The sequence below is a fragment of the Heptranchias perlo genome, unplaced genomic scaffold, assembly GCF_035084215.1.
Source record: "Heptranchias perlo isolate sHepPer1 unplaced genomic scaffold, sHepPer1.hap1 HAP1_SCAFFOLD_860, whole genome shotgun sequence".
NCBI classification, from domain to species: domain Eukaryota; kingdom Metazoa; phylum Chordata; class Chondrichthyes; order Hexanchiformes; family Hexanchidae; genus Heptranchias; species Heptranchias perlo.
Window position 1 is genome coordinate 57,005 of NW_027139898.1, and position 23,680 is coordinate 80,684.

The window sequence follows — 23,680 nt, forward strand, 5'->3', positions numbered from 1 at the left end:
AGGGAAGGATCAGCCGGTCGGCCCCCTGCTGGTCGCTGCTGCCAGCGCAGCGCAGCGCAGCAGGCGTGCGTGTCCTCAGCCTCTTGTACAAGTTCCCAGGGAGTTGAGGCAGTTCCCTCCAGTGGTCTAGTGGTCTAAGACGCAACCTTTTAAACTCGTTGAGACCCGGGTTCGAATCCCGGTCGGGGGGATGACTTTCTGGTGCAGATTAATTGGCACCACTCAAAGAAAGTCTCCCCTCCTGAGCGCTAATGCTCCACCCTCACCACCGCCACCTTTTCCTCTCCTTGACAAACAGACAGACAGTCCAGTTCGGGAGCGCAGCTTGCATTTGAAAGCAGACCCTGCTTGTTCAAAGTCAACGGCACCAAGTTATTTTGCACTTTGAATTATATCGCTACGTGCGAGCGGCATTCAGCCTAGGAGAAGAAAGAAATACCACTGAGCTGAGAAAGTAAGTGTAATATATCAGCTTTATTCTCAGTAATAATACATACATACACACACACACACAGAGACGCTGGGAAAGAGCTGTTTTTCCTTTTGAATATCTCCCCACAGGGAGGTGCACCGTTCCCAGAGACACTGCAATACTGGGTCGATGCGTGGAGTGGACGGAGCAAGCCCCTGTTCCATCTCCCTGTTCCAAAAATCAATTTAATATATGGTCCCCAGATAGGGGACGTATCAGATATTAAACTGATAAGAACAGATTTTTTTTTTTTTTTTTTTTTTTTTCCTGACACTCTGGGGTGCCTTATTGCCTTACAGATTCATTCCAGATTCCTTGCAGTGACATTACATCAAGCCAAAGCTCTACAAGCCAAAGCTCGACACTCTGCCCGAGGGGATTTCTCCCTGACTGCATCCCCCCGGCATACAATGGCAGGAAGGCTCCAAATGGTTGCCTTCCCCCACTTGACCACTTGATCTTAGCCAAAAGGCCGAGAAGCGATGACGCGCTCGATGCGAATTGATCTCGGCTCCTGTTTGCACTCCCTCTTTGGTCTCTGGCTGCCTGTGTTTAATGCAGTCTAGAAGCACTGCCGTTCTCTCCCACTCTGGCCACATTTTTGCCACCGTTTCTAATTGCAACAGTGGATGAGTTTAAAGATTTTGCCATTTTTTTCCCTTTCTTGCCAGGATTGCTTGACAGATTGGTAAATTTGCCAGTAGGCCACCAATCAGATGGGAGAGGGTTGGGTCTCACCGGACCTCCGTCAGTCAGTCTCAGTCACTAACGAACTGCCGTGGAAGGAGACCTCTTTAAGGAAAACTAGTGACGTGGCGTGACGTGTCTCACAGTGAGTGAGTGAGATTGCAACGGCCAATTGAGAAAGAGGTGAGGTGCTGACAATCGGCAGCTCGTGTTGAAACATTCATTCCACGGCAGGCAAGACCAATGAAAAAAAATACTGCAGATGCTGGCTCGGCTGGCTGGCTGGCTGGCTGGAAATGGGAAATAAAAACACAAGACGTGTTAAAGGCTGGCTAAACTGTCGAAAGAAACAAGGCGTTAATGTTTCAGAAGTGCCTATTGAAAGGTGTCTCTCAAGCTGCTCCCTGACTGGGCCCTGTCCATTGTCATGTTAATCGCTGGTTAAACTGTCGGAAGAAACAAGGCGTTAATGTTTCAGAAGTGCATATTGAAAAATGTCTTTCAAACTGCTCCCTGACTGGGCCCCGTTCATTGTCATGTTAATCCCAGGGCGGGGCGGGACTGCTTTGACCAGGAGACCTGTTTTCCGGGACGCAGGTGTGACATTCCAGGGAGGCACCTACTTTGTGCTGATTCGAAACTACGACTACAACGGCAACTTGCAGTTCTATATTACAACAACAACGCGCTGCATTGAAACTAAAAGTTAGATTTTCAATCCCATAGTCCACCAATCGGATGGGAGACGGTGTGTGTCTGTGTGTGTGTGTGTGTCAGTGTCAGTCAGTCTCTCTCTCTAACTCTAACTCAGAGCTGCTGTGGAAGGAAACCTTTTTAAAAAGAACTTGCATATTGAAAAAAAGATGTGTCTCAAGCTGCCGGGCCCTGTCCATTGTCACGTTAATGGCAGGGCGGGCAGGACTGCTTTGACCAGGAGACCTGTTTTCTGGGACGCAGGTGTGAGATTCCAGGGGACCTGCTTTGTGCTGATTTCCCTGCGTGCGTGCGTGCGTCCGTCCCTCCCTGCCTCCCTCCCCCCAGGCCTTCCTTCTGAACACCTTTGTCGTTTAATCGAGGGTCAAAAGCCTGCCTGTGAAAGGGAAGGATCAGCCGGTCGGCCCCCTGCTGGTCGCTGCTGCCAGCGCAGCGCAGCGCAGCAGGCGTGCGTGTCCTCAGCCTCTTGTACAAGTTCCCAGGGAGTTGAGGCAGTTCCCTCCAGTGGTCTAGTGGTCTAAGACGCAACCTTTTAAACTCGTTGAGACCCGGGTTCGAATCCCGGTCGGGGGGATGACTTTCTGGTGCAGATTAATTGGCACCACTCAAAGAAAGTCTCCCCTCCTGAGCGCTAATGCTCCACCCTCACCACCGCCACCTTTTCCTCTCCTTGACAAACAGACAGACAGTCCAGTTCGGGAGCGCAGCTTGCATTTGAAAGCAGACCCTGCTTGTTCAAAGTCAACGGCACCAAGTTATTTTGCACTTTGAATTATATCGCTACGTGCGAGCGGCATTCAGCCTAGGAGAAGAAAGAAATACCACTGAGCTGAGAAAGTAAGTGTAATATATCAGCTTTATTCTCAGTAATAATACATACATACACACACACACACAGAGACGCTGGGAAAGAGCTGTTTTTCCTTTTGAATATCTCCCCACAGGGAGGTGCACCGTTCCCAGAGACACTGCAATACTGGGTCGATGCGTGGAGTGGACGGAGCAAGCCCCTGTTCCATCTCCCTGTTCCAAAAATCAATTTAATATATGGTCCCCAGATAGGGGACGTATCAGATATTAAACTGATAAGAACAGATTTTTTTTTTTTTTTTTTTTTTTTCCTGACACTCTGGGGTGCCTTATTGCCTTACAGATTCATTCCAGATTCCTTGCAGTGACATTACATCAAGCCAAAGCTCTACAAGCCAAAGCTCGACACTCTGCCCGAGGGGATTTCTCCCTGACTGCATCCCCCCGGCATACAATGGCAGGAAGGCTCCAAATGGTTGCCTTCCCCCACTTGACCACTTGATCTTAGCCAAAAGGCCGAGAAGCGATGACGCGCTCGATGCGAATTGATCTCGGCTCCTGTTTGCACTCCCTCTTTGGTCTCTGGCTGCCTGTGTTTAATGCAGTCTAGAAGCACTGCCGTTCTCTCCCACTCTGGCCACATTTTTGCCACCGTTTCTAATTGCAACAGTGGATGAGTTTAAAGATTTTGCCATTTTTTTCCCTTTCTTGCCAGGATTGCTTGACAGATTGGTAAATTTGCCAGTAGGCCACCAATCAGATGGGAGAGGGTTGGGTCTCACCGGACCTCCGTCAGTCAGTCTCAGTCACTAACGAACTGCCGTGGAAGGAGACCTCTTTAAGGAAAACTAGTGACGTGGCGTGACGTGTCTCACAGTGAGTGAGTGAGATTGCAACGGCCAATTGAGAAAGAGGTGAGGTGCTGACAATCGGCAGCTCGTGTTGAAACATTCATTCCACGGCAGGCAAGACCAATGAAAAAAAATACTGCAGATGCTGGCTCGGCTGGCTGGCTGGCTGGCTGGAAATGGGAAATAAAAACACAAGACGTGTTAAAGGCTGGCTAAACTGTCGAAAGAAACAAGGCGTTAATGTTTCAGAAGTGCCTATTGAAAGGTGTCTCTCAAGCTGCTCCCTGACTGGGCCCTGTCCATTGTCATGTTAATCGCTGGTTAAACTGTCGGAAGAAACAAGGCGTTAATGTTTCAGAAGTGCATATTGAAAAATGTCTTTCAAACTGCTCCCTGACTGGGCCCCGTTCATTGTCATGTTAATCCCAGGGCGGGGCGGGACTGCTTTGACCAGGAGACCTGTTTTCCGGGACGCAGGTGTGACATTCCAGGGAGGCACCTACTTTGTGCTGATTCGAAACTACGACTACAACGGCAACTTGCAGTTCTATATTACAACAACAACGCGCTGCATTGAAACTAAAAGTTAGATTTTCAATCCCATAGTCCACCAATCGGATGGGAGACGGTGTGTGTCTGTGTGTGTGTGTGTGTCAGTGTCAGTCAGTCTCTCTCTCTAACTCTAACTCAGAGCTGCTGTGGAAGGAAACCTTTTTAAAAAGAACTTGCATATTGAAAAAAAGATGTGTCTCAAGCTGCCGGGCCCTGTCCATTGTCACGTTAATGGCAGGGCGGGCAGGACTGCTTTGACCAGGAGACCTGTTTTCTGGGACGCAGGTGTGAGATTCCAGGGGACCTGCTTTGTGCTGATTTCCCTGCGTGCGTGCGTGCGTCCGTCCCTCCCTGCCTCCCTCCCCCCAGGCCTTCCTTCTGAACACCTTTGTCGTTTAATCGAGGGTCAAAAGCCTGCCTGTGAAAGGGAAGGATCAGCCGGTCGGCCCCCTGCTGGTCGCTGCTGCCAGCGCAGCGCAGCGCAGCAGGCGTGCGTGTCCTCAGCCTCTTGTACAAGTTCCCAGGGAGTTGAGGCAGTTCCCTCCAGTGGTCTAGTGGTCTAAGACGCAACCTTTTAAACTCGTTGAGACCCGGGTTCGAATCCCGGTCGGGGGGATGACTTTCTGGTGCAGATTAATTGGCACCACTCAAAGAAAGTCTCCCCTCCTGAGCGCTAATGCTCCACCCTCACCACCGCCACCTTTTCCTCTCCTTGACAAACAGACAGACAGTCCAGTTCGGGAGCGCAGCTTGCATTTGAAAGCAGACCCTGCTTGTTCAAAGTCAACGGCACCAAGTTATTTTGCACTTTGAATTATATCGCTACGTGCGAGCGGCATTCAGCCTAGGAGAAGAAAGAAATACCACTGAGCTGAGAAAGTAAGTGTAATATATCAGCTTTATTCTCAGTAATAATACATACATACACACACACACACAGAGACGCTGGGAAAGAGCTGTTTTTCCTTTTGAATATCTCCCCACAGGGAGGTGCACCGTTCCCAGAGACACTGCAATACTGGGTCGATGCGTGGAGTGGACGGAGCAAGCCCCTGTTCCATCTCCCTGTTCCAAAAATCAATTTAATATATGGTCCCCAGATAGGGGACGTATCAGATATTAAACTGATAAGAACAGATTTTTTTTTTTTTTTTTTTTTTTTTCCTGACACTCTGGGGTGCCTTATTGCCTTACAGATTCATTCCAGATTCCTTGCAGTGACATTACATCAAGCCAAAGCTCTACAAGCCAAAGCTCGACACTCTGCCCGAGGGGATTTCTCCCTGACTGCATCCCCCCGGCATACAATGGCAGGAAGGCTCCAAATGGTTGCCTTCCCCCACTTGACCACTTGATCTTAGCCAAAAGGCCGAGAAGCGATGACGCGCTCGATGCGAATTGATCTCGGCTCCTGTTTGCACTCCCTCTTTGGTCTCTGGCTGCCTGTGTTTAATGCAGTCTAGAAGCACTGCCGTTCTCTCCCACTCTGGCCACATTTTTGCCACCGTTTCTAATTGCAACAGTGGATGAGTTTAAAGATTTTGCCATTTTTTTCCCTTTCTTGCCAGGATTGCTTGACAGATTGGTAAATTTGCCAGTAGGCCACCAATCAGATGGGAGAGGGTTGGGTCTCACCGGACCTCCGTCAGTCAGTCTCAGTCACTAACGAACTGCCGTGGAAGGAGACCTCTTTAAGGAAAACTAGTGACGTGGCGTGACGTGTCTCACAGTGAGTGAGTGAGATTGCAACGGCCAATTGAGAAAGAGGTGAGGTGCTGACAATCGGCAGCTCGTGTTGAAACATTCATTCCACGGCAGGCAAGACCAATGAAAAAAAATACTGCAGATGCTGGCTCGGCTGGCTGGCTGGCTGGCTGGAAATGGGAAATAAAAACACAAGACGTGTTAAAGGCTGGCTAAACTGTCGAAAGAAACAAGGCGTTAATGTTTCAGAAGTGCCTATTGAAAGGTGTCTCTCAAGCTGCTCCCTGACTGGGCCCTGTCCATTGTCATGTTAATCGCTGGTTAAACTGTCGGAAGAAACAAGGCGTTAATGTTTCAGAAGTGCATATTGAAAAATGTCTTTCAAACTGCTCCCTGACTGGGCCCCGTTCATTGTCATGTTAATCCCAGGGCGGGGCGGGACTGCTTTGACCAGGAGACCTGTTTTCCGGGACGCAGGTGTGACATTCCAGGGAGGCACCTACTTTGTGCTGATTCGAAACTACGACTACAACGGCAACTTGCAGTTCTATATTACAACAACAACGCGCTGCATTGAAACTAAAAGTTAGATTTTCAATCCCATAGTCCACCAATCGGATGGGAGACGGTGTGTGTCTGTGTGTGTGTGTGTGTCAGTGTCAGTCAGTCTCTCTCTCTAACTCTAACTCAGAGCTGCTGTGGAAGGAAACCTTTTTAAAAAGAACTTGCATATTGAAAAAAAGATGTGTCTCAAGCTGCCGGGCCCTGTCCATTGTCACGTTAATGGCAGGGCGGGCAGGACTGCTTTGACCAGGAGACCTGTTTTCTGGGACGCAGGTGTGAGATTCCAGGGGACCTGCTTTGTGCTGATTTCCCTGCGTGCGTGCGTGCGTCCGTCCCTCCCTGCCTCCCTCCCCCCAGGCCTTCCTTCTGAACACCTTTGTCGTTTAATCGAGGGTCAAAAGCCTGCCTGTGAAAGGGAAGGATCAGCCGGTCGGCCCCCTGCTGGTCGCTGCTGCCAGCGCAGCGCAGCGCAGCAGGCGTGCGTGTCCTCAGCCTCTTGTACAAGTTCCCAGGGAGTTGAGGCAGTTCCCTCCAGTGGTCTAGTGGTCTAAGACGCAACCTTTTAAACTCGTTGAGACCCGGGTTCGAATCCCGGTCGGGGGGATGACTTTCTGGTGCAGATTAATTGGCACCACTCAAAGAAAGTCTCCCCTCCTGAGCGCTAATGCTCCACCCTCACCACCGCCACCTTTTCCTCTCCTTGACAAACAGACAGACAGTCCAGTTCGGGAGCGCAGCTTGCATTTGAAAGCAGACCCTGCTTGTTCAAAGTCAACGGCACCAAGTTATTTTGCACTTTGAATTATATCGCTACGTGCGAGCGGCATTCAGCCTAGGAGAAGAAAGAAATACCACTGAGCTGAGAAAGTAAGTGTAATATATCAGCTTTATTCTCAGTAATAATACATACATACACACACACACACAGAGACGCTGGGAAAGAGCTGTTTTTCCTTTTGAATATCTCCCCACAGGGAGGTGCACCGTTCCCAGAGACACTGCAATACTGGGTCGATGCGTGGAGTGGACGGAGCAAGCCCCTGTTCCATCTCCCTGTTCCAAAAATCAATTTAATATATGGTCCCCAGATAGGGGACGTATCAGATATTAAACTGATAAGAACAGATTTTTTTTTTTTTTTTTTTTTTTTTCCTGACACTCTGGGGTGCCTTATTGCCTTACAGATTCATTCCAGATTCCTTGCAGTGACATTACATCAAGCCAAAGCTCTACAAGCCAAAGCTCGACACTCTGCCCGAGGGGATTTCTCCCTGACTGCATCCCCCCGGCATACAATGGCAGGAAGGCTCCAAATGGTTGCCTTCCCCCACTTGACCACTTGATCTTAGCCAAAAGGCCGAGAAGCGATGACGCGCTCGATGCGAATTGATCTCGGCTCCTGTTTGCACTCCCTCTTTGGTCTCTGGCTGCCTGTGTTTAATGCAGTCTAGAAGCACTGCCGTTCTCTCCCACTCTGGCCACATTTTTGCCACCGTTTCTAATTGCAACAGTGGATGAGTTTAAAGATTTTGCCATTTTTTTCCCTTTCTTGCCAGGATTGCTTGACAGATTGGTAAATTTGCCAGTAGGCCACCAATCAGATGGGAGAGGGTTGGGTCTCACCGGACCTCCGTCAGTCAGTCTCAGTCACTAACGAACTGCCGTGGAAGGAGACCTCTTTAAGGAAAACTAGTGACGTGGCGTGACGTGTCTCACAGTGAGTGAGTGAGATTGCAACGGCCAATTGAGAAAGAGGTGAGGTGCTGACAATCGGCAGCTCGTGTTGAAACATTCATTCCACGGCAGGCAAGACCAATGAAAAAAAATACTGCAGATGCTGGCTCGGCTGGCTGGCTGGCTGGCTGGAAATGGGAAATAAAAACACAAGACGTGTTAAAGGCTGGCTAAACTGTCGAAAGAAACAAGGCGTTAATGTTTCAGAAGTGCCTATTGAAAGGTGTCTCTCAAGCTGCTCCCTGACTGGGCCCTGTCCATTGTCATGTTAATCGCTGGTTAAACTGTCGGAAGAAACAAGGCGTTAATGTTTCAGAAGTGCATATTGAAAAATGTCTTTCAAACTGCTCCCTGACTGGGCCCCGTTCATTGTCATGTTAATCCCAGGGCGGGGCGGGACTGCTTTGACCAGGAGACCTGTTTTCCGGGACGCAGGTGTGACATTCCAGGGAGGCACCTACTTTGTGCTGATTCGAAACTACGACTACAACGGCAACTTGCAGTTCTATATTACAACAACAACGCGCTGCATTGAAACTAAAAGTTAGATTTTCAATCCCATAGTCCACCAATCGGATGGGAGACGGTGTGTGTCTGTGTGTGTGTGTGTGTCAGTGTCAGTCAGTCTCTCTCTCTAACTCTAACTCAGAGCTGCTGTGGAAGGAAACCTTTTTAAAAAGAACTTGCATATTGAAAAAAAGATGTGTCTCAAGCTGCCGGGCCCTGTCCATTGTCACGTTAATGGCAGGGCGGGCAGGACTGCTTTGACCAGGAGACCTGTTTTCTGGGACGCAGGTGTGAGATTCCAGGGGACCTGCTTTGTGCTGATTTCCCTGCGTGCGTGCGTGCGTCCGTCCCTCCCTGCCTCCCTCCCCCCAGGCCTTCCTTCTGAACACCTTTGTCGTTTAATCGAGGGTCAAAAGCCTGCCTGTGAAAGGGAAGGATCAGCCGGTCGGCCCCCTGCTGGTCGCTGCTGCCAGCGCAGCGCAGCGCAGCAGGCGTGCGTGTCCTCAGCCTCTTGTACAAGTTCCCAGGGAGTTGAGGCAGTTCCCTCCAGTGGTCTAGTGGTCTAAGACGCAACCTTTTAAACTCGTTGAGACCCGGGTTCGAATCCCGGTCGGGGGGATGACTTTCTGGTGCAGATTAATTGGCACCACTCAAAGAAAGTCTCCCCTCCTGAGCGCTAATGCTCCACCCTCACCACCGCCACCTTTTCCTCTCCTTGACAAACAGACAGACAGTCCAGTTCGGGAGCGCAGCTTGCATTTGAAAGCAGACCCTGCTTGTTCAAAGTCAACGGCACCAAGTTATTTTGCACTTTGAATTATATCGCTACGTGCGAGCGGCATTCAGCCTAGGAGAAGAAAGAAATACCACTGAGCTGAGAAAGTAAGTGTAATATATCAGCTTTATTCTCAGTAATAATACATACATACACACACACACACAGAGACGCTGGGAAAGAGCTGTTTTTCCTTTTGAATATCTCCCCACAGGGAGGTGCACCGTTCCCAGAGACACTGCAATACTGGGTCGATGCGTGGAGTGGACGGAGCAAGCCCCTGTTCCATCTCCCTGTTCCAAAAATCAATTTAATATATGGTCCCCAGATAGGGGACGTATCAGATATTAAACTGATAAGAACAGATTTTTTTTTTTTTTTTTTTTTTTTTCCTGACACTCTGGGGTGCCTTATTGCCTTACAGATTCATTCCAGATTCCTTGCAGTGACATTACATCAAGCCAAAGCTCTACAAGCCAAAGCTCGACACTCTGCCCGAGGGGATTTCTCCCTGACTGCATCCCCCCGGCATACAATGGCAGGAAGGCTCCAAATGGTTGCCTTCCCCCACTTGACCACTTGATCTTAGCCAAAAGGCCGAGAAGCGATGACGCGCTCGATGCGAATTGATCTCGGCTCCTGTTTGCACTCCCTCTTTGGTCTCTGGCTGCCTGTGTTTAATGCAGTCTAGAAGCACTGCCGTTCTCTCCCACTCTGGCCACATTTTTGCCACCGTTTCTAATTGCAACAGTGGATGAGTTTAAAGATTTTGCCATTTTTTTCCCTTTCTTGCCAGGATTGCTTGACAGATTGGTAAATTTGCCAGTAGGCCACCAATCAGATGGGAGAGGGTTGGGTCTCACCGGACCTCCGTCAGTCAGTCTCAGTCACTAACGAACTGCCGTGGAAGGAGACCTCTTTAAGGAAAACTAGTGACGTGGCGTGACGTGTCTCACAGTGAGTGAGTGAGATTGCAACGGCCAATTGAGAAAGAGGTGAGGTGCTGACAATCGGCAGCTCGTGTTGAAACATTCATTCCACGGCAGGCAAGACCAATGAAAAAAAATACTGCAGATGCTGGCTCGGCTGGCTGGCTGGCTGGCTGGAAATGGGAAATAAAAACACAAGACGTGTTAAAGGCTGGCTAAACTGTCGAAAGAAACAAGGCGTTAATGTTTCAGAAGTGCCTATTGAAAGGTGTCTCTCAAGCTGCTCCCTGACTGGGCCCTGTCCATTGTCATGTTAATCGCTGGTTAAACTGTCGGAAGAAACAAGGCGTTAATGTTTCAGAAGTGCATATTGAAAAATGTCTTTCAAACTGCTCCCTGACTGGGCCCCGTTCATTGTCATGTTAATCCCAGGGCGGGGCGGGACTGCTTTGACCAGGAGACCTGTTTTCCGGGACGCAGGTGTGACATTCCAGGGAGGCACCTACTTTGTGCTGATTCGAAACTACGACTACAACGGCAACTTGCAGTTCTATATTACAACAACAACGCGCTGCATTGAAACTAAAAGTTAGATTTTCAATCCCATAGTCCACCAATCGGATGGGAGACGGTGTGTGTCTGTGTGTGTGTGTGTGTCAGTGTCAGTCAGTCTCTCTCTCTAACTCTAACTCAGAGCTGCTGTGGAAGGAAACCTTTTTAAAAAGAACTTGCATATTGAAAAAAAGATGTGTCTCAAGCTGCCGGGCCCTGTCCATTGTCACGTTAATGGCAGGGCGGGCAGGACTGCTTTGACCAGGAGACCTGTTTTCTGGGACGCAGGTGTGAGATTCCAGGGGACCTGCTTTGTGCTGATTTCCCTGCGTGCGTGCGTGCGTCCGTCCCTCCCTGCCTCCCTCCCCCCAGGCCTTCCTTCTGAACACCTTTGTCGTTTAATCGAGGGTCAAAAGCCTGCCTGTGAAAGGGAAGGATCAGCCGGTCGGCCCCCTGCTGGTCGCTGCTGCCAGCGCAGCGCAGCGCAGCAGGCGTGCGTGTCCTCAGCCTCTTGTACAAGTTCCCAGGGAGTTGAGGCAGTTCCCTCCAGTGGTCTAGTGGTCTAAGACGCAACCTTTTAAACTCGTTGAGACCCGGGTTCGAATCCCGGTCGGGGGGATGACTTTCTGGTGCAGATTAATTGGCACCACTCAAAGAAAGTCTCCCCTCCTGAGCGCTAATGCTCCACCCTCACCACCGCCACCTTTTCCTCTCCTTGACAAACAGACAGACAGTCCAGTTCGGGAGCGCAGCTTGCATTTGAAAGCAGACCCTGCTTGTTCAAAGTCAACGGCACCAAGTTATTTTGCACTTTGAATTATATCGCTACGTGCGAGCGGCATTCAGCCTAGGAGAAGAAAGAAATACCACTGAGCTGAGAAAGTAAGTGTAATATATCAGCTTTATTCTCAGTAATAATACATACATACACACACACACACAGAGACGCTGGGAAAGAGCTGTTTTTCCTTTTGAATATCTCCCCACAGGGAGGTGCACCGTTCCCAGAGACACTGCAATACTGGGTCGATGCGTGGAGTGGACGGAGCAAGCCCCTGTTCCATCTCCCTGTTCCAAAAATCAATTTAATATATGGTCCCCAGATAGGGGACGTATCAGATATTAAACTGATAAGAACAGATTTTTTTTTTTTTTTTTTTTTTTTTCCTGACACTCTGGGGTGCCTTATTGCCTTACAGATTCATTCCAGATTCCTTGCAGTGACATTACATCAAGCCAAAGCTCTACAAGCCAAAGCTCGACACTCTGCCCGAGGGGATTTCTCCCTGACTGCATCCCCCCGGCATACAATGGCAGGAAGGCTCCAAATGGTTGCCTTCCCCCACTTGACCACTTGATCTTAGCCAAAAGGCCGAGAAGCGATGACGCGCTCGATGCGAATTGATCTCGGCTCCTGTTTGCACTCCCTCTTTGGTCTCTGGCTGCCTGTGTTTAATGCAGTCTAGAAGCACTGCCGTTCTCTCCCACTCTGGCCACATTTTTGCCACCGTTTCTAATTGCAACAGTGGATGAGTTTAAAGATTTTGCCATTTTTTTCCCTTTCTTGCCAGGATTGCTTGACAGATTGGTAAATTTGCCAGTAGGCCACCAATCAGATGGGAGAGGGTTGGGTCTCACCGGACCTCCGTCAGTCAGTCTCAGTCACTAACGAACTGCCGTGGAAGGAGACCTCTTTAAGGAAAACTAGTGACGTGGCGTGACGTGTCTCACAGTGAGTGAGTGAGATTGCAACGGCCAATTGAGAAAGAGGTGAGGTGCTGACAATCGGCAGCTCGTGTTGAAACATTCATTCCACGGCAGGCAAGACCAATGAAAAAAAATACTGCAGATGCTGGCTCGGCTGGCTGGCTGGCTGGCTGGAAATGGGAAATAAAAACACAAGACGTGTTAAAGGCTGGCTAAACTGTCGAAAGAAACAAGGCGTTAATGTTTCAGAAGTGCCTATTGAAAGGTGTCTCTCAAGCTGCTCCCTGACTGGGCCCTGTCCATTGTCATGTTAATCGCTGGTTAAACTGTCGGAAGAAACAAGGCGTTAATGTTTCAGAAGTGCATATTGAAAAATGTCTTTCAAACTGCTCCCTGACTGGGCCCCGTTCATTGTCATGTTAATCCCAGGGCGGGGCGGGACTGCTTTGACCAGGAGACCTGTTTTCCGGGACGCAGGTGTGACATTCCAGGGAGGCACCTACTTTGTGCTGATTCGAAACTACGACTACAACGGCAACTTGCAGTTCTATATTACAACAACAACGCGCTGCATTGAAACTAAAAGTTAGATTTTCAATCCCATAGTCCACCAATCGGATGGGAGACGGTGTGTGTCTGTGTGTGTGTGTGTGTCAGTGTCAGTCAGTCTCTCTCTCTAACTCTAACTCAGAGCTGCTGTGGAAGGAAACCTTTTTAAAAAGAACTTGCATATTGAAAAAAAGATGTGTCTCAAGCTGCCGGGCCCTGTCCATTGTCACGTTAATGGCAGGGCGGGCAGGACTGCTTTGACCAGGAGACCTGTTTTCTGGGACGCAGGTGTGAGATTCCAGGGGACCTGCTTTGTGCTGATTTCCCTGCGTGCGTGCGTGCGTCCGTCCCTCCCTGCCTCCCTCCCCCCAGGCCTTCCTTCTGAACACCTTTGTCGTTTAATCGAGGGTCAAAAGCCTGCCTGTGAAAGGGAAGGATCAGCCGGTCGGCCCCCTGCTGGTCGCTGCTGCCAGCGCAGCGCAGCGCAGCAGGCGTGCGTGTCCTCAGCCTCTTGTACAAGTTCCCAGGGAGTTGAGGCAGTTCCCTCCAGTGGTCTAGTGGTCTAAGACGCAACCTTTTAAACTCGTTGAGACCCGGGTTCGAATCCCGGTCGGGGGGATGACTTTCTGGTGCAGATTAATTGGCACCACTCAAAGAAAGTCTCCCCTCCTGAGCGCTAATGCTCCACCCTCACCACCGCCACCTTTTCCTCTCCTTGACAAACAGACAGACAGTCCAGTTCGGGAGCGCAGCTTGCATTTGAAAGCAGACCCTGCTTGTTCAAAGTCAACGGCACCAAGTTATTTTGCACTTTGAATTATATCGCTACGTGCGAGCGGCATTCAGCCTAGGAGAAGAAAGAAATACCACTGAGCTGAGAAAGTAAGTGTAATATATCAGCTTTATTCTCAGTAATAATACATACATACACACACACACACAGAGACGCTGGGAAAGAGCTGTTTTTCCTTTTGAATATCTCCCCACAGGGAGGTGCACCGTTCCCAGAGACACTGCAATACTGGGTCGATGCGTGGAGTGGACGGAGCAAGCCCCTGTTCCATCTCCCTGTTCCAAAAATCAATTTAATATATGGTCCCCAGATAGGGGACGTATCAGATATTAAACTGATAAGAACAGATTTTTTTTTTTTTTTTTTTTTTTCCTGACACTCTGGGGTGCCTTATTGCCTTACAGATTCATTCCAGATTCCTTGCAGTGACATTACATCAAGCCAAAGCTCTACAAGCCAAAGCTCGACACTCTGCCCGAGGGGATTTCTCCCTGACTGCATCCCCCCGGCATACAATGGCAGGAAGGCTCCAAATGGTTGCCTTCCCCCACTTGACCACTTGATCTTAGCCAAAAGGCCGAGAAGCGATGACGCGCTCGATGCGAATTGATCTCGGCTCCTGTTTGCACTCCCTCTTTGGTCTCTGGCTGCCTGTGTTTAATGCAGTCTAGAAGCACTGCCGTTCTCTCCCACTCTGGCCACATTTTTGCCACCGTTTCTAATTGCAACAGTGGATGAGTTTAAAGATTTTGCCATTTTTTTCCCTTTCTTGCCAGGATTGCTTGACAGATTGGTAAATTTGCCAGTAGGCCACCAATCAGATGGGAGAGGGTTGGGTCTCACCGGACCTCCGTCAGTCAGTCTCAGTCACTAACGAACTGCCGTGGAAGGAGACCTCTTTAAGGAAAACTAGTGACGTGGCGTGACGTGTCTCACAGTGAGTGAGTGAGATTGCAACGGCCAATTGAGAAAGAGGTGAGGTGCTGACAATCGGCAGCTCGTGTTGAAACATTCATTCCACGGCAGGCAAGACCAATGAAAAAAAATACTGCAGATGCTGGCTCGGCTGGCTGGCTGGCTGGCTGGAAATGGGAAATAAAAACACAAGACGTGTTAAAGGCTGGCTAAACTGTCGAAAGAAACAAGGCGTTAATGTTTCAGAAGTGCCTATTGAAAGGTGTCTCTCAAGCTGCTCCCTGACTGGGCCCTGTCCATTGTCATGTTAATCGCTGGTTAAACTGTCGGAAGAAACAAGGCGTTAATGTTTCAGAAGTGCATATTGAAAAATGTCTTTCAAACTGCTCCCTGACTGGGCCCCGTTCATTGTCATGTTAATCCCAGGGCGGGGCGGGACTGCTTTGACCAGGAGACCTGTTTTCCGGGACGCAGGTGTGACATTCCAGGGAGGCACCTACTTTGTGCTGATTCGAAACTACGACTACAACGGCAACTTGCAGTTCTATATTACAACAACAACGCGCTGCATTGAAACTAAAAGTTAGATTTTCAATCCCATAGTCCACCAATCGGATGGGAGACGGTGTGTGTCTGTGTGTGTGTGTGTGTCAGTGTCAGTCAGTCTCTCTCTCTAACTCTAACTCAGAGCTGCTGTGGAAGGAAACCTTTTTAAAAAGAACTTGCATATTGAAAAAAAGATGTGTCTCAAGCTGCCGGGCCCTGTCCATTGTCACGTTAATGGCAGGGCGGGCAGGACTGCTTTGACCAGGAGACCTGTTTTCTGGGACGCAGGTGTGAGATTCCAGGGGACCTGCTTTGTGCTGATTTCCCTGCGTGCGTGCGTGCGTCCGTCCCTCCCTGCCTCCCTCCCCCCAGGCCTTCCTTCTGAACACCTTTGTCGTTTAATCGAGGGTCAAAAGCCTGCCTGTGAAAGGGAAGGATCAGCCGGTCGGCCCCCTGCTGGTCGCTGCTGCCAGCGCAGCGCAGCGCAGCAGGCGTGCGTGTCCTCAGCCTCTTGTACAAGTTCCCAGGGAGTTGAGGCAGTTCCCTCCAGTGGTCTAGTGGTCTAAGACGCAACCTTTTAAACTCGTTGAGACCCGGGTTCGAATCCCGGTCGGGGGGATGACTTTCTGGTGCAGATTAATTGGCACCACTCAAAGAAAGTCTCCCCTCCTGAGCGCTAATGCTCCACCCTCACCACCGCCACCTTTTCCTCTCCTTGACAAACAGACAGACAGTCCAGTTCGGGAGCGCAGCTTGCATTTGAAAGCAGACCCTGCTTGTTCAAAGTCAACGGCACCAAGTTATTTTGCACTTTGAATTATATCGCTACGTGCGAGCGGCATTCAGCCTAGGAGAAGAAAGAAATACCACTGAGCTGAGAAAGTAAGTGTAATATATCAGCTTTATTCTCAGTAATAATACATACACACACACACACACACACACACACACACAGAGACGCTGGGAAAGAGCTGTTTTTCCTTTTGAATATCTCCCCACAGGGAGGTGCACCGTTCCCAGAGACACTGCAATACTGGGTCGATGCGTGGAGTGGACGGAGCAAGCCCCTGTTCCATCTCCCTGTTCCAAAAATCAATTTAATATATGGTCCCCAGATAGGGGACGTATCAGATATTAAACTGATAAGAACAGATTTTTTTTTTTTTTTTTTTTTCCTGACACTCTGGGGTGCCTTATTGCCTTACAGATTCATTCCAGATTCCTTGCAGTGACATTACATCAAGCCAAAGCTCTACAAGCCAAAGCTCGACACTCTGCCCGAGGGGATTTCTCCCTGACTGCATCCCCCCGGCATACAATGGCAGGAAGGCTCCAAATGGTTGCCTTCCCCCACTTGACCACTTGATCTTAGCCAAAAGGCCGAGAAGCGATGACGCGCTCGATGCGAATTGATCTCGGCTCCTGTTTGCACTCCCTCTTTGGTCTCTGGCTGCCTGTGTTTAATGCAGTCTAGAAGCACTGCCGTTCTCTCCCACTCTGGCCACATTTTTGCCACCGTTTCTAATTGCAACAGTGGATGAGTTTAAAGATTTTGCCATTTTTTTCCCTTTCTTGCCAGGATTGCTTGACAGATTGGTAAATTTGCCAGTAGGCCACCAATCAGATGGGAGAGGGTTGGGTCTCACCGGACCTCCGTCAGTCAGTCTCAGTCACTAACGAACTGCCGTGGAAGGAGACCTCTTTAAGGAAAACTAGTGACGTGGCGTGACGTGTCTCACAGTGAGTGAGTGAGATTGCAACGGCCAATTGAGAAAGAGGTGAGGTGCTGACAATCGGCAGCTCGTGTTGAAACATTCATTCCACGGCAGGCAAGACCAATGAAAAAAAATACTGCAGATGCTGGCTCGGCTGGCTGGCTGGCTGGCTGGAAATGGGAAATAAAAACACAAGACGTGTTAAAGGCTGGCTAAACTGTCGAAAGAAACAAGGCGTTAATGTTTCAGAAGTGCCTATTGAAAGGTGTCTCTCAAGCTGCTCCCTGACTGGGCCCTGTCCATTGTCATGTTAATCGCTGGTTAAACTGTCGGAAGAAACAAGGCGTTAATGTTTCAGAAGTGCATATTGAAAAATGTCTTTCAAACTGCTCCCTGACTGGGCCCCGTTCATTGTCATGTTAATCCCAGGGCGGGGCGGGACTGCTTTGACCAGGAGACCTGTTTTCCGGGACGCAGGTGTGACATTCCAGGGAGGCACCTACTTTGTGCTGATTCGAAACTACGACTACAACGGCAACTTGCAGTTCTATATTACAACAACAACGCGCTGCATTGAAACTAAAAGTTAGATTTTCAATCCCATAGTCCACCAATCGGATGGGAGACGGTGTGTGTCTGTGTGTGTGTGTGTGTCAGTGTCAGTCAGTCTCTCTCTCTAACTCTAACTCAGAGCTGCTGTGGAAGGAAACCTTTTTAAAAAGAACTTGCATATTGAAAAAAAGATGTGTCTCAAGCTGCCGGGCCCTGTCCATTGTCACGTTAATGGCAGGGCGGGCAGGACTGCTTTGACCAGGAGACCTGTTTTCTGGGACGCAGGTGTGAGATTCCAGGGGACCTGCTTTGTGCTGATTTCCCTGCGTGCGTGCGTGCGTCCGTCCCTCCCTGCCTCCCTCCCCCCAGGCCTTCCTTCTGAACACCTTTGTCGTTTAATCGAGGGTCAAAAGCCTGCCTGTGAAAGGGAAGGATCAGCCGGTCGGCCCCCTGCTGGTCGCTGCTGCCAGCGCAGCGCAGCGCAGCAGGCGTGCGTGTCCTCAGCCTCTTGTACAAGTTCCCAGGGAGTTGAGGCAGTTCCCTCCAGTGGTCTAGTGGTCTAAGACGCAACCTTTTAAACTCGTTGAGACCCGGGTTCGAATCCCGGTCGGGGGGATGACTTTCTGGTGCAGATTAATTGGCACCACTCAAAGAAAGTCTCCCCTCCTGAGCGCTAATGCTCCACCCTCACCACCGCCACCTTTTCCTCTCCTTGACAAACAGACAGACAGTCCAGTTCGGGAGCGCAGCTTGCATTTGAAAGCAGACCCTGCTTGTTCAAAGTCAACGGCACCAAGTTATTTTGCACTTTGAATTATATCGCTACGTGCGAGCGGCATTCAGCCTAGGAGAAGAAAGAAATACCACTGAGCTGAGAAAGTAAGTGTAATATATCAGCTTTATTCTCAGTAATAATACATACATACACACACACACACAGAGACGCTGGGAAAGAGCTGTTTTTCCTTTTGAATATCTCCCCACAGGGAGGTGCACCGTTCCCAGAGACACTGCAATACTGGGTCGATGCGTGGAGTGGACGGAGCAAGCCCCTGTTCCATCTCCCTGTTCCAAAAATCAATTTAATATATGGTCCCCAGATAGGGGACGTATCAGATATTAAACTGATAAGAACAGATTTTTTTTTTTTTTTTTTTTTTTTTCCTGACACTCTGGGGTGCCTTATTGCCTTACAGATTCATTCCAGATTCCTTGCAGTGACATTACATCAAGCCAAAGCTCTACAAGCCAAAGCTCGACACTCTGCCCGAGGGGATTTCTCCCTGACTGCATCCCCCCGGCATACAATGGCAGGAAGGCTCCAAATGGTTGCCTTCCCCCACTTGACCACTTGATCTTAGCCAAAAGGCCGAGAAGCGATGACGCGCTCGATGCGAATTGATCTCGGCTCCTGTTTGCACTCCCTCTTTGGTCTCTGGCTGCCTGTGTTTAATGCAGTCTAGAAGCACTGCCGTTCTCTCCCACTCTGGCCACATTTTTGCCACCGTTTCTAATTGCAACAGTGGATGAGTTTAAAGATTTTGCCATTTTTTTCCCTTTCTTGCCAGGATTGCTTGACAGATTGGTAAATTTGCCAGTAGGCCACCAATCAGATGGGAGAGGGTTGGGTCTCACCGGACCTCCGTCAGTCAGTCTCAGTCACTAACGAACTGCCGTGGAAGGAGACCTCTTTAAGGAAAACTAGTGACGTGGCGTGACGTGTCTCACAGTGAGTGAGTGAGATTGCAACGGCCAATTGAGAAAGAGGTGAGGTGCTGACAATCGGCAGCTCGTGTTGAAACATTCATTCCACGGCAGGCAAGACCAATGAAAAAAAATACTGCAGATGCTGGCTCGGCTGGCTGGCTGGCTGGCTGGAAATGGGAAATAAAAACACAAGACGTGTTAAAGGCTGGCTAAACTGTCGAAAGAAACAAGGCGTTAATGTTTCAGAAGTGCCTATTGAAAGGTGTCTCTCAAGCTGCTCCCTGACTGGGCCCTGTCCATTGTCATGTTAATCGCTGGTTAAACTGTCGGAAGAAACAAGGCGTTAATGTTTCAGAAGTGCATATTGAAAAATGTCTTTCAAACTGCTCCCTGACTGGGCCCCGTTCATTGTCATGTTAATCCCAGGGCGGGGCGGGACTGCTTTGACCAGGAGACCTGTTTTCCGGGACGCAGGTGTGACATTCCAGGGAGGCACCTACTTTGTGCTGATTCGAAACTACGACTACAACGGCAACTTGCAGTTCTATATTACAACAACAACGCGCTGCATTGAAACTAAAAGTTAGATTTTCAATCCCATAGTCCACCAATCGGATGGGAGACGGTGTGTGTCTGTGTGTGTGTGTGTGTCAGTGTCAGTCAGTCTCTCTCTCTAACTCTAACTCAGAGCTGCTGTGGAAGGAAACCTTTTTAAAAAGAACTTGCATATTGAAAAAAAGATGTGTCTCAAGCTGCCGGGCCCTGTCCATTGTCACGTTAATGGCAGGGCGGGCAGGACTGCTTTGACCAGGAGACCTGTTTTCTGGGACGCAGGTGTGAGATTCCAGGGGACCTGCTTTGTGCTGATTTCCCTGCGTGCGTGCGTGCGTCCGTCCCTCCCTGCCTCCCTCCCCCCAGGCCTTCCTTCTGAACACCTTTGTCGTTTAATCGAGGGTCAAAAGCCTGCCTGTGAAAGGGAAGGATCAGCCGGTCGGCCCCCTGCTGGTCGCTGCTGCCAGCGCAGCGCAGCGCAGCAGGCGTGCGTGTCCTCAGCCTCTTGTACAAGTTCCCAGGGAGTTGAGGCAGTTCCCTCCAGTGGTCTAGTGGTCTAAGACGCAACCTTTTAAACTCGTTGAGACCCGGGTTCGAATCCCGGTCGGGGGGATGACTTTCTGGTGCAGATTAATTGGCACCACTCAAAGAAAGTCTCCCCTCCTGAGCGCTAATGCTCCACCCTCACCACCGCCACCTTTTCCTCTCCTTGACAAACAGACAGACAGTCCAGTTCGGGAGCGCAGCTTGCATTTGAAAGCAGACCCTGCTTGTTCAAAGTCAACGGCACCAAGTTATTTTGCACTTTGAATTATATCGCTACGTGCGAGCGGCATTCAGCCTAGGAGAAGAAAGAAATACCACTGAGCTGAGAAAGTAAGTGTAATATATCAGCTTTATTCTCAGTAATAATACATACATACACACACACACACAGAGACGCTGGGAAAGAGCTGTTTTTCCTTTTGAATATCTCCCCACAGGGAGGTGCACCGTTCCCAGAGACACTGCAATACTGGGTCGATGCGTGGAGTGGACGGAGCAAGCCCCTGTTCCATCTCCCTGTTCCAAAAATCAATTTAATATATGGTCCCCAGATAGGGGACGTATCAGATATTAAACTGATAAGAACAGATTTTTTTTTTTTTTTTTTTTTTCCTGACACTCTGGGGTGCCTTATTGCCTTACAGATTCATTCCAGATTCCTTGCAGTGACATTACATCAAGCCAAAGCTCTACAAGCCAAAGCTCGACACTCTGCCCGAGGGGATTTCTCCCTGACTGCATCCCCCCGGCATACAATGGCAGGAAGGCTCCAAATGGTTGCCTTCCCCCACTTGACCACTTGATCTTAGCCAAAAGGCCGAGAAGCGATGACGCGCTCGATGCGAATTGATCTCGGCTCCTGTTTGCACTCCCTCTTTGGTCTCTGGCTGCCTGTGTTTAATGCAGTCTAGAAGCACTGCCGTTCTCTCCCACTCTGGCCACATTTTTGCCACCGTTTCTAATTGCAACAGTGGATGAGTTTAAAGATTTTGCCATTTTTTTCCCTTTCTTGCCAGGATTGCTTGACAGATTGGTAAATTTGCCAGTAGGCCACCAATCAGATGGGAGAGGGTTGGGTCTCACCGGACCTCCGTCAGTCAGTCTCAGTCACTAACGAACTGCCGTGGAAGGAGACCTCTTTAAGGAAAACTAGTGACGTGGCGTGACGTGTCTCACAGTGAGTGAGTGAGATTGCAACGGCCAATTGAGAAAGAGGTGAGGTGCTGACAATCGGCAGCTCGTGTTGAAACATTCATTCCACGGCAGGCAAGACCAATGAAAAAAAATACTGCAGATGCTGGCTCGGCTGGCTGGCTGGCTGGCTGGAAATGGGAAATAAAAACACAAGACGTGTTAAAGGCTGGCTAAACTGTCGAAAGAAACAAGGCGTTAATGTTTCAGAAGTGCCTATTGAAAGGTGTCTCTCAAGCTGCTCCCTGACTGGGCCCTGTCCATTGTCATGTTAATCGCTGGTTAAACTGTCGGAAGAAACAAGGCGTTAATGTTTCAGAAGTGCATATTGAAAAATGTCTTTCAAACTGCTCCCTGACTGGGCCCCGTTCATTGTCATGTTAATCCCAGGGCGGGGCGGGACTGCTTTGACCAGGAGACCTGTTTTCCGGGACGCAGGTGTGACATTCCAGGGAGGCACCTACTTTGTGCTGATTCGAAACTACGACTACAACGGCAACTTGCAGTTCTATATTACAACAACAACGCGCTGCATTGAAACTAAAAGTTAGATTTTCAATCCCATAGTCCACCAATCGGATGGGAGACGGTGTGTGTCTGTGTGTGTGTGTGTGTCAGTGTCAGTCAGTCTCCTCTCTCTAACTCTAACTCAGAGCTGCTGTGGAAGGAAACCTTTTTAAAAAGAACTTGCATATTGAAAAAAAGATGTGTCTCAAGCTGCCGGGCCCTGTCCATTGTCACGTTAATGGCAGGGCGGGCAGGACTGCTTTGACCAGGAGACCTGTTTTCTGGGACGCAGGTGTGAGATTCCAGGGGACCTGCTTTGTGCTGATTTCCCTGCGTGCGTGCGTGCGTCCGTCCCTCCCTGCCTCCCTCCCCCCAGGCCTTCCTTCTGAACACCTTTGTCGTTTAATCGAGGGTCAAAAGCCTGCCTGTGAAAGGGAAGGATCAGCCGGTCGGCCCCCTGCTGGCTCGCTGCTGCCAGCGCAGCGCAGCGCAGCAGGCGTGGCGTGTCCTCAGCCTCTTGTACAAGTTCCCAGGGAGTTGAGGCAGTTCCCATCCAGTGGTCTAGTGGTCTAAGACGCAACCTTTTAAACTCGTTGAGACCCGGGTTCGAATCCCGGTCGGGGGGATGACTTTCTGGTGCAGATTAATTGGCACCACTCAAAGAAAGTCTCCCCTCCTGAGCGCTAATGCTCCACCCTCACCACCCGCCACCTTTTCCTCTCCTTGACAAACAGACAGACAGTCCAGTTCGGGGAGCGCAGCTTGCATTTGAAGCAGACCCTGCTTGTTCAAAGTCAACGGCACCAAGTTATTTTGCACTTTGAATTATATCGCTACGTGCGAGCGGCATTCAGCCTAGGAGAAGAAAGAAATACCACTGAGCTGAGAAAGTAAGTGTAATATATCAGCTTTATTCTCAGTAATAATACATACATACACACACACACACAGAGACGCTGGGAAAGAGCTGTTTTTCCTTTTGAATATCTCCCCACAGGGAGGTGCACCGTTCCCAGAGACACTGCAATACTGGGTCGATGCGTGGAGTGGACGGAGCAAGCCCCTGTTCCATCTCCCTGTTCCAAAAATCAATTTAATATATGGTCCCCAGATAGGGGACGTATCAGATATTAAACTGATAAGAACAGATTTTTTTTTTTTTTTTTTTTTTTTTCCTGACACTCTGGGGTGCCTTATTGCCTTACAGATTCATTCCAGATTCCTTGCAGTGACATTACATCAAGCCAAAGCTCTACAAGCCAAAGCTCGACACTCTGCCCGAGGGGATTTCTCCCTGACTGCATCCCCCCGGCATACAATGGCAGGAAGGCTCCAAATGGTTGCCTTCCCCCACTTGACCACTTGATCTTAGCCAAAAGGCCGAGAAGCGATGACGCGCTCGATGCGAATTGATCTCGGCTCCTGTTTGCACTCCCTCTTTGGTCTCTGGCTGCCTGTGTTTAATGCAGTCTAGAAGCACTGCCGTTCTCTCCCACTCTGGCCACATTTTTTGCCACCGTTTCTAATTGCAACAGTGGATGAGTTTAAA

At 49.6% G+C, this 23,680-nt stretch overlaps 11 pseudogenes; all 11 read right to left on the reverse strand.

Annotated features, from left to right (window-relative positions):
* Nucleotides 1-560: 560 nt before the first annotated feature.
* Nucleotides 561-773, reverse strand: LOC137319548 (U2 spliceosomal RNA; annotated as a pseudogene).
* A 2,043-nt stretch (nucleotides 774-2,816) lies between these two features.
* Nucleotides 2,817-3,028, reverse strand: LOC137319530 (U2 spliceosomal RNA; annotated as a pseudogene).
* Nucleotides 3,029-5,071: 2,043 nt separating this feature from the next.
* Nucleotides 5,072-5,284, reverse strand: LOC137319549 (U2 spliceosomal RNA; annotated as a pseudogene).
* A 2,043-nt stretch (nucleotides 5,285-7,327) lies between these two features.
* Nucleotides 7,328-7,540, reverse strand: LOC137319551 (U2 spliceosomal RNA; annotated as a pseudogene).
* Nucleotides 7,541-9,583: 2,043 nt separating this feature from the next.
* LOC137319552 (U2 spliceosomal RNA) lies at nucleotides 9,584-9,796 on the reverse strand (annotated as a pseudogene).
* A 2,043-nt stretch (nucleotides 9,797-11,839) lies between these two features.
* LOC137319553 (U2 spliceosomal RNA) lies at nucleotides 11,840-12,052 on the reverse strand (annotated as a pseudogene).
* A 2,043-nt stretch (nucleotides 12,053-14,095) lies between these two features.
* On the reverse strand, nucleotides 14,096-14,306 carry LOC137319529 (U2 spliceosomal RNA; annotated as a pseudogene).
* Nucleotides 14,307-16,361: 2,055 nt separating this feature from the next.
* Nucleotides 16,362-16,570, reverse strand: LOC137319550 (U2 spliceosomal RNA; annotated as a pseudogene).
* Nucleotides 16,571-18,613: 2,043 nt separating this feature from the next.
* LOC137319554 (U2 spliceosomal RNA) lies at nucleotides 18,614-18,826 on the reverse strand (annotated as a pseudogene).
* Nucleotides 18,827-20,869: 2,043 nt separating this feature from the next.
* On the reverse strand, nucleotides 20,870-21,079 carry LOC137319563 (U2 spliceosomal RNA; annotated as a pseudogene).
* A 2,048-nt stretch (nucleotides 21,080-23,127) lies between these two features.
* LOC137319555 (U2 spliceosomal RNA) lies at nucleotides 23,128-23,340 on the reverse strand (annotated as a pseudogene).
* Between the last annotated feature and the right edge of the window lie 340 nt (nucleotides 23,341-23,680).